Source organism: Aythya ferina (genome assembly GCF_964211825.1).
Source record: "Aythya ferina genome assembly, chromosome: 19".
In the NCBI taxonomy this organism is placed as follows: Eukaryota; Metazoa; Chordata; class Aves; order Anseriformes; family Anatidae; genus Aythya; species Aythya ferina.
In genome coordinates, this window is record NC_140309.1 from 11,610,638 (window position 1) to 11,619,821 (window position 9,184).

The 9,184-nt window shown below is 61.2% G+C and overlaps 1 long non-coding RNA gene across 1 annotated transcript; it reads right to left on the reverse strand.

Annotated features, from left to right (window-relative positions):
* Positions 1-257: 257 nt before the first annotated feature.
* Positions 258-8,858, reverse strand: LOC311421220. The gene is made up of 2 exons (XR_014684753.1): positions 5,805-8,858; positions 258-5,707 (listed from the first exon to the last, which is right to left on the reverse strand). It is a non-coding gene; the product is annotated as an uncharacterized lncRNA (long non-coding RNA).
* Between the last annotated feature and the right edge of the window lie 326 nt (positions 8,859-9,184).

Below are 9,184 nucleotides of genomic sequence, written 5' to 3' on the forward strand. Positions count from 1 at the left end.
ACCTTCCCGGGGTGAATGTCCTCGTAGTTCAGTGCCAACCATGGGGATGTGCCATCAGTTATCTGGGATAACAAAGCTTGTGTTCTATTTAAGTTAAATGTGCGATGAATTGGTGTCAGCGCTGAGGAAGATTTTTGCACAATCCATAGCCATTTGTTAGTCTCGGAGCGTGCCAGTGAGCTGAGAGCAGACAGTGCTCAGGTTACGTGGGGATGGGGTGCTGCTGTCAGAAATGCACATTTTTCTCTGGGCGAGGGCTGGGGAGTTCGGCCCCAAGCCACAAACCCTTGGGTTCTGATCAGTTCTGTCACCTGTGGTCAGGAAAGGTGAGACTTGCAGCAGTCATAAAGCGAGGCTTCAAAAACATCCAGCCTGGTCCTGTGGGCATGAGTGGCAAATCCCTGGTGACTGTTTGCTTCCTGATGTCTCGGGGTGGTTTGCGGCAGCAGTAAAACATCGCAGCACTGGAAGGCCGGCCCTCCCCAGGGGGGTGAGGAAGAGGAGAGCACCGTGTTTGTGCTGACACTCGACCCCTCCTCGTTCGTGCAAAGCTCCTGAAGTCTGATCTCGTAACGGGCTGGTGGCGGCGTCCCCCTGAGCGAAAACAGCTGCTCCTCCCATCGAAGTGGAAGCGGCGTGTTCATTTCACCTGGAAAAGGGAAGGGAGCGGAGCAATTCGGAAGTTTTCTCATTTTGGCTTCCCACGTCGAGGGAGAGCGGTCGGGTTCACCTTGTGCTGCGTGTGACAGGCGCTGCGCGGTGCTGTGACAGCGCCCGTGTTTGTCAAATGCTTTGGGATCCCCCAATAAAGCTGTTTGCAGTGCGGAGCTCTGCTGTGTTCTGTGCCTCTAGACCTCTAAGATCTTTTGTTATTGTGCTACCGTTAACAGCCAAACGTGCCTCTGATGGCGCAGGGAACTGAACTGGGGCGGATCAGGGCTTTCCCCAAGTGCCTTTTTTTTTTTCCTGGACCTGCCATGGGCTCTGCAGGCGAGGAGCTGGTGTCAGAAAGGCGCCGTGCACCCGCGTTGGCAGCACTGGAACTGCTCGGGTGGAGGAGGCTGACTTTGATGCTCTCTTGGTTTTAATTGCACCGCCTCGCTGCGGGCTCATTAAGGTAGCTAGGGTGAGAGCTCCACGTCGGTGGAGCGGGGAGCGGTGCCTGCCCAAAGCAGCGCCCTGGGCTCCACGTCTCCCCCTGCGGCGCCTGGGGCTGTGGGGTGGAAATTAACCCGAGCCAGCGCCCGCTGAACTCCTCTCGCGGGGAATGTTCGCTCCCAGGCACGGGCCGGGCGACTCATCCTCAGCACTCATCCTGAGCAGCTGCTGCTGCTGGGCTCAGCTCGCTCGGGGTTTGTTTTATTGGCTTCCATAAATTAGCAGAAACAGGTTATGCTGGAAGGGAGGCAGCCAGACCGCGTTAGCTGTTCTAGCGCTCCTTCCAGGATGGGTTTGGTGGGATTTTAACCCCTCTCCGGGGTGGTTTTGTTCGTCCAAGCAGGGTGGAAGCATGCGGGGGGGTTCCTCGGGTGTCTCTGCCTCCCCGTGGAGCTGGGCTCGTGCTCCTCATCCCCTGGGCGTTCCTGGCTGCTCGCTCCGTGCGCAGGGAACCTGCCCTTTGGGACGGCCTCGCGCCTCCGGAGCCGTGGTTTTGTTGGTACACTGAGGGCAATTGTTTGCCCTGGAGCTGTGTGGCCCCTCTGTTTTTTACCCTCGGCCTCTGCAGCTGCCTGCCTGCAGCGCCACGGGAGACTGCCGGCATTGTGCGGGGAGGGAGGGAGGGAGGGAGCTGCCCTGCCCGATCCACGCCGATAGCGGGGCACTCAAGGAACCTGACATTAGCACCCAAGTAGAACTGGTTAGAAAACTTGCGGTTTCTCCCAGAAACCACAGTTTGGGGTTTTGTCGTTGTTGTTGTTTGTTGTTAGTTTGTTGGGTTTTTCTGAGCAGAAACTTCTGCTTTAGGACAGCAGGCGCGTTCACGGCTCCGGCAGCATCAGTTGTGGCCCAAGATTTCTCACTCCTGCCGACAGCCTTTCGTTTTTAGCTTTACACCAGAAGTGTTTAACGATTTCTAGCCCTGCCAAAGCCAGCTGCAGATTCAGCGAGCATCCAGCTCCCCCTCTGCTGAGTGCAAAACCTTCCTGATTGCCCCCACACGGGGAAGCACGGCTCGTCTTAACCTGCAGGAGAGGCTTCCAAACAGCAAGCCGAACTGATGGAAGCTGTGGCGAGATTCCCAGTAGCTCCCTGAGCAAGGGCTGCTCCCCAAAACCTCTCTGCTGTGCGCACGAGGGCGGGAGTGACTCAGGCTGCGGTGCCCGATGTACCCGAGGGGTTTGCTGGGTGCCGAGCTCTGCGCTCCCCCTCCTGCCACTGCTCGGGGCCGGCACAGGACCCCCACGGGTCGGGGTCTCGCCAGCCCTCGCCGTGCCATGGCCCCAATTTGGCTCTGCTCAGTCCCGGGTTTCCGAAGCTCAGCCTCTGCAAACCGGAGGTCTGAGTGCCTGTGCAGCAGTTACGGGGCTATTAACGTAATTTTATGCACTAATTTGCGTGATCATTAAAGAGATGAGAGGGGCATTGTTCGCATGAGTAATTACCTCTGTTTTAATAGCTTTAATTCATCCCGTAAGAGAGTTTCATATTTGTATGAGTCAGCTAAGGTTTCACGCTTTGGGTCTAACAGATTTTAAAAATACCCATTCCTTACACGAAGGGCTGTGCCCCGGGGGGCTGATGCCGTGATCCCCCCCCCACCAAACCGCAGGGACGTGTGCCCGGGAGCGGCCAGCACGGGGCTGTGTCACTGCGGGAGGAGCTGAGGCTGCAAAAAGCCCCCAGCACCCATGGGGTGGCACCCGTGGCCCCTGGGAGTGGGGATTTAAAAACGAAACACCTGCAGGAACTCAGCAGTTTGCTGAGCTCTGGGCACGTTCCTTCCAGCGACGAGCAGGGCTGGCTTTTTCTGGTGACTTTTTGACGCTGTTTTAGGCTTGGAGCAGCACTAGGAAAAACTTCCTCCACGCTGCTTTGCATTGAATTTGAATCTGCCCCCTTTTGCCGCGGTGCTGCTCCTTCCCTCCACGTGTGCAGGTCTCCAAAGTGCAGGAGGAGCTGCAGGCGGCGAGGTGAGGCTGCGGCACCCCCGTGCTTCGTGCTGCATTTCTGCAGGGACAGGTAAGTCTTTAATCCCAAATGGCTTACGATTAATTATTGAGCAGGGGCTTGGGGGGTGAGCTTTCCTCTGACCGAGTGGCAGCAGCAGGGTGATGAAGAGCATGGTGCAAGGTTTTAGGAACGAGACATTGGGTTGGCAGCACGCGGCGCATCCCCTGCACATGGCAGCGCTCCGAGGCTCGGCCTCTGCCCGTGCTCGCAGGGCTGGCAGCCGCGGCCTCCCCGCACCCAGCCCCTGGCACGCAGCAGCTGCAGCCTCATGGCCACACGTGAGCCCTCCTGGCATGGGCACAGCTCCGCGAGCACTGCAGGACACCCAGGCAGTCCACGCGGCAGGGCCCAGGCAGCTGTTGGAGCCCCGGGGCAGAGCCTCGTGCTCGGACGTGCCGGGTGCTCGCCCCAGCCCAGCAGGGCGAGCGATCACACCACCATCGATTACTTTGAGAAAATCCATCCCTCACAAACCAGCTTAACCCCCCTCGGCTCTGCACACCCGCGCACGCAGGTCCTGCAAAAGCAAACAGCGAAGAGCAAACAAGCCGGGGCAGCGCGGGCGCGGAGGCACGCGAGGGGCTGGAGCCCTGCCCGGCGCCGGGGCCACCGCTCGCTGTGGGTACCGCGGCTCCGCCGCTCCCTGCCCTGCACCTCGCTGCCTCCGCAGCCATCCACTCGCCGCAGCCCTGCGGGAAGGTGACACGGCATCACCCACGGCGTCACCCACGGCGTCACCCAGGGCCTCCAGCTGCGGCCGGGGCGGAGGGAGGCTCTCCGGAGCTCTGCCGTGTGCCAGCAAGAGCTCAGGGATTAGCGCTCGGATTTCCTCGCCGGCTCGGCTGCTCTAATTCAGGGGCTGTTTTTTTTTCCTGGACCTGCCGCGCCCGAGGAGCCGGGGCAGATGGTGGGAAGGGGAGCGAGGCAGGAGCGGATGTTTCCGCGCGGCCCTCGGCCCCTCGGGAATTATTACTAAAAATGGTCACTGGTGATTAACCGGAGGAGCACGCTGCTGAGGAGCTGCTGCGCGCTGCCTCTCCTGGAGCTCTCCAATCCAGCACGAAGCTGGAAGCAGCTTTTGCGACGGGTGCAGCGCGGAGGCCACGGCAGGCAGGGTGGTGCAAACCCACATGGTCTGCCGGGGGTCGGCGTGCACCCCAGAAGGTCTCCGAGCTGTAGGAGACGAATAATTTTGGCTCTGTGTGCATCCCATCTGTGCACAGAACCGAGGAATGACACCAGACCTGATGTTAAGCGCGGGTGGCTCGCACTGCTCGGCACTGGAGCTGTGGCACCGCTGGCACCGTGCCCGTGGCTGCCCCAGGGCTGCCCCCGGTATGCACCTTGTGTGCCGTGAGGGGCAGTCCTGCATGTGGGGCATCTGCAGGCGCTTTGCTTGTGCCCAAAGATAGGGGAGAAGCCAGCAGCCGGCCACACATCCCCGCGGCGAGCAGCGGGAGGAGCAGCGCTTCCGTCCCGGTGCCAGGCGCGCAACGGATGACAGCGGCTGCCCGGTGGGAAGAAGTTGTGACGGAGATGACCAAAATAAAAATAAAAGGGCGCTTGCAGCGCAGGGCAGCTCCGAGCTCAAGGTGCCAGGCGGAGATTAGCGTGCGCACAGCTGAGGACAAGGAGGTGGGATGAGATAACGCCGCTTCCCGTGCGCGGCCGGGCTAAACTTAGCCGTGCTCTGCTCCGCCATGGGGACGGGGCCGGCCCCGAGGCAGCTCTGTGTGCAGGGCAGGGACACCCAGCTGCTGTGAGAAGCGCCTGGCTCGCAGCCGGTGGGTGCAGCTGGCACCCCGGTCTGCAGGGTGCTGGGGTGCTGCCCCGTGCCTCCAGGAAGGCAGGAGGGTGACCCCACTGCTAGGACGGGCCCCTTGGCCTCTCAGCCCACCCTTAACGCTGCCCCAGCAGCCGCCTGCTTCTCCCCAGGTTCCCTCCCCGTGCCGCTGCTGCGCACCTCAAAGTTGGGTGCTGAAAGCAAGGAGCGGAGGAGCGCTCAGACATCCCTGCTGTGGCCCGCTGATGAAGCTCCTTCCCTTTGAGTAGCTTCTCGCTGCTCCTCCATCGATCGCAGCAATGCCGTTCCGCAGCGATTCAGCCAAGCTGGCTGGTGATTTCCTGCATCCTCTTTTCCCCTTTTGAGAAGCGCAGTGATCCTTCAGATGCGCTAATTACCAGGCCAGGAGGATGCTCTGCGCAGAGCCCGGCAGGGCAGCTGCCTGCTGAGCCCTGGGGCCAGCACCAGCACCAGCACTGTCCCTGGGGGCACGGCACAGGATGGGCCATGGCAGCGGGCTGCCACGGGGCACGGCCACAGCAGCCTCCTCTCGAGAGCTTTCCTTGCTTGCAGGCAGGTCGCTCGCAGCTCCTCGAGCCACCCGTGCGGCCCCTCGGTGCCCTCAGACCCCGCCGTGCTCCCTGCTCCTGCAGCCCGCGTCATGGGTGTGCTCTGCCTCGGTGTGCATTTCCCAACTTCACATTTTACTGTCTCTTTTTAGCTTCCTGGATGAGTTTGAAAGGGAAGTTGAGGCTGCACGGAGAGAAAATAGAGAAGACACGGAGTTAGGAAAGCGGCAAAAGGGAAACTGCCCCCGGCTCGGTAACATCGTCTCTGCTTATTTACGCACCGGAGGGCTCCGCAGCCCCGCGAAGCTGTGAAATTCAAAGCACGCCGCGTCGCTCCGGGAGCAGAGCACAAACAGCCAGGGGCTCCTCCAAAGCCGAAATATTTGACAACATTTTCTATTCTTAGCAATTCCAGCACGCGCTCGCGCCGCGCAATCGGAGCGCTGCGTGTCAGCGGGCAGGCACACTGCGGGGAGAGCACCGGGCGGGAGCACAGCGGGGCAGGATCCCCCCCCCCCGACCCCACAGACCCCTGCCCGGTGCGCTGAGACCCCTGCGAGAGGCGCGGGCAGGGCAGAAACACAAAGTGCACTTCCACCGCTCGCGTCCCACCGCAAGCCCTAAAACCCGGGGTGTTTCTGCAAGGGGGAGCGGGAGGAAACTGGCGGCGTTTGGCTCGGTCCTGCCCGGGGCTGGGGGCCGCATCCAGCTGCCGCCTGTCCCCGCAGGCCAGCTAATGGCGCCCGTCACACAGGCGCTTCCTTAACCGCTTCGTGGCTGGCCGCGGTGGAGGAAGCGGCTCCTCTCGGGGCGTGTGGAGGCGTGAGGTGGGTCTGGTGGATTAACCGTGGTCAGTTCTTCCTCCCGAGGCTGGTGTCCCCGGGGATACCATGTACCCAGCAGCGGGAGGTCTGCTGCTGCTGCTGGTGGCACCGGGGCTGTGTGCGGGCGTTGGGCATCACTGTGGGCACGAGGCAGGGCTCCCGGCAGTGTCCCCGTCCCTCCCTGCCATGCAGGAAGCGCTAAGGAAGAAGCGGGGAAGGTTTTTGTTCTGCAAGGCATGGAAAGAGGCACCTCAGGACGGCGCTAAGTGGGGCACCCGGCTCCTGCTGCCCTAGAAATTCCCTTTGCATGTTTGCCGCGGGTACCCAGGCAGCAGCACGGTGGCTGCTGATGTTATCGCTGTCCCAGCTCGATGACTAAGGCAGCTGGAAGGTATAAATTAAACAACATAACACTTCGAGTCACCTGTTATGTGGGTTTGTCCAAAGCAGTGCAGCTTTAATTAAGATGGAGAGTTTACAAATCTAACCTTTGTTTATTGTGCTTTGGGGCACGTAAAATGTAAATACGTGTTTTCAAACACTGTGGCTTTTTATATTTCCAGTTATAATTCTGGGTAAAGGAAAGTTCGTCAGGTTTGGCATGGACTTGCCCTTTATAAATTCAGCTCCTGCGAGTTCGTTCCCCCCTCAGGGGTTATCTGCAGCTCTCGGGCTCGCTCTGCTCCGCTCCGGGGGCTGCCTGCCTCGGCCGTCGCTCCCCAGTGCCGGTGTGCGAGGGGCCCGGGCTGCTCAGGGGCTGAGGGTTCAGCCCCGCTCCTCCAAGGGACGAGTGCTCCCACTCCCCATTTCCCCCTCTTACAGGTCAGTAAGGAAGTGCTGAGCGTCCTCCTCATTTCTGTTCCTGAAAGGTGCTTTCTGCCCCTTTGGCTCTTTAGCTGTAAAACCAACAAGAACGTCAAGTTTAGCCTCCTACGTGCTCATCGGGATTTCTTCGATGACTCAGTGACATGCTTGGGTAGGTTTCTTAGCCTTTAGCTGAGGCGAGTCGGAGCCTTTAACAAAGAGCACTCTCACCAGCCTTATTAATACGCGTGAACAAAAATATCTGACCGACCTGGAGAAAAATAACCACGAGCAGCAGTCATTTCCCCCCTAAATGTCTCTAAATGTGGGGTTTCTCTCTCGGCTTCCTGCAGCCCTCCCTGCCGGGGAGCAGCGTGGGGCTCAGCAGAGGAGGGAGGCTCTCGGCAGGGGCAGGTACAGTGGAGGTGTGACCGGCGGCCTCGTCACCCTGCCTTCGGGCAGAGCTTCTCCTCCTGGGCACCAACGCGCTCCCAAGGCCAGCCACAGGTGAGCGTGGAGGTGCAGGGCTGGGAGGAGGCGATGCACGAGAGTTAAAAACCCCATTTGGGTGCTTTTGTTGGTTGTTTGTCCCAGTTCAGGGCTCCTGCAGCCCGGTGATGGTATTTTGCACGTTGCCAGCGCTGCCCACTGGGTGCATCAGGGCAGGGGGCCACACAAATGATTTTTATTTGCAAGCAGGTTTTGACATTATCACTCCACTCCAGTGCTGATTTTTAAGGAAAAAAACTTGAAGATGCGTGAAACTACTGCAAGCGTGACTATTGGCAGAGATACTTCTGTATTGTACGAGCAGAAATACTCCTGTTTTGCAATGTAAAGTGAAGAAATGCTCAGAAAGGGCAGGGGAAGAGCACGCCGCGGGGCCAGGTGGCTTGCCCAAGAGTGCACAGCGGTGGCTGAGGCAGCAGGCCGGGACTCGTGGCCAGTGTCCTGCCCACCCCAGGACACCTCCACTACGGCCCTGAAACCCTGCTGTCCTCTGGGCTTGGTGCTTAGGGACTGTTCTTTGCGTTATAATTAATGTAATACTCAACATGAGGAAAAAGCACGGGCATCCCCAGCGGGGGAGGGAGCACTACGGGGGGCTCCATCGCCGTGAGGCCCTGGGGACACGTCCCGAGCTGGGAGCCTGAGGAAACGGGGCCGGAGGGGGGAAAAACAGAGTCCTGTGAGGCTCTGGGTCCCCAAACTGTCCGTTTTATGTGCCCTGAGGTGCAGCTGTGCCCCCCCGCCTTGTGCTGTGTGCTCGGTGCCCCCCAGGGCCGCTCGTGGAGCCCTAATTAACGGCGAGCGCCCGCTTAATTGCTTGCGGCTTCCATTTGCATCCAGGTGCCGCGTCCCACGCTCCGGGGCGTGTGTGTGTGTGAGGGGGGGAAACCTAAAATTGGGGGGGGGGGGTGGCGGCGGGGCCGCCTCAGGGAGCTCAGCCCCGGGCCAGTGCCTGAGGGAACCTGAGGGAACCTGAGGGAAGCCCGGGGCCGAGCCGCCCCCGCCGCTCCCTCCCCGTTAGCGGCGGGCGGGGAAGCGAAGGAGGGCGAGGGGAGGGGAAGAGGCGAGGCTGTGGAAGGGAGGAGAGGGAGGAGAGGAGAGGGGAGGGCGGCGCGGCTCGGCCCCCGCCCGGGGCGGCGGTGGTGGCGGCGGCGGGAGCGGCGGCGGCACCCCCCGTCCTCCCCCCCCCCCCCCCCGCCGCCCTCCCGCTCCTCCATCTTCTCTCGCCACAGCCTCGGCTTCCCCAGGCGGGACCGGCCCATTGCCAGCCCCGCGGGGGGGGGGGAGCCGGCCGGGCTCAGCCCAGCCCAGCACCAGCCCCAACCCTCAGCCCGGCCCCGCCGCTTTGCTCCACCACGCGTCCCCCCCCCCGTATTTCCCGGTGCCCAAATCCCCACCGCCGGGACCCTCCAAGGAGCCACCGGGGAGAAGAAGAAGAAGAAGAAGAAGGGGGGGGGGGGAAAGGAAGGAAAGCAGAAGAGGGGGGGGGGGGGGGGGGGGAGGCGGCGCCGTAACCAAGCCGG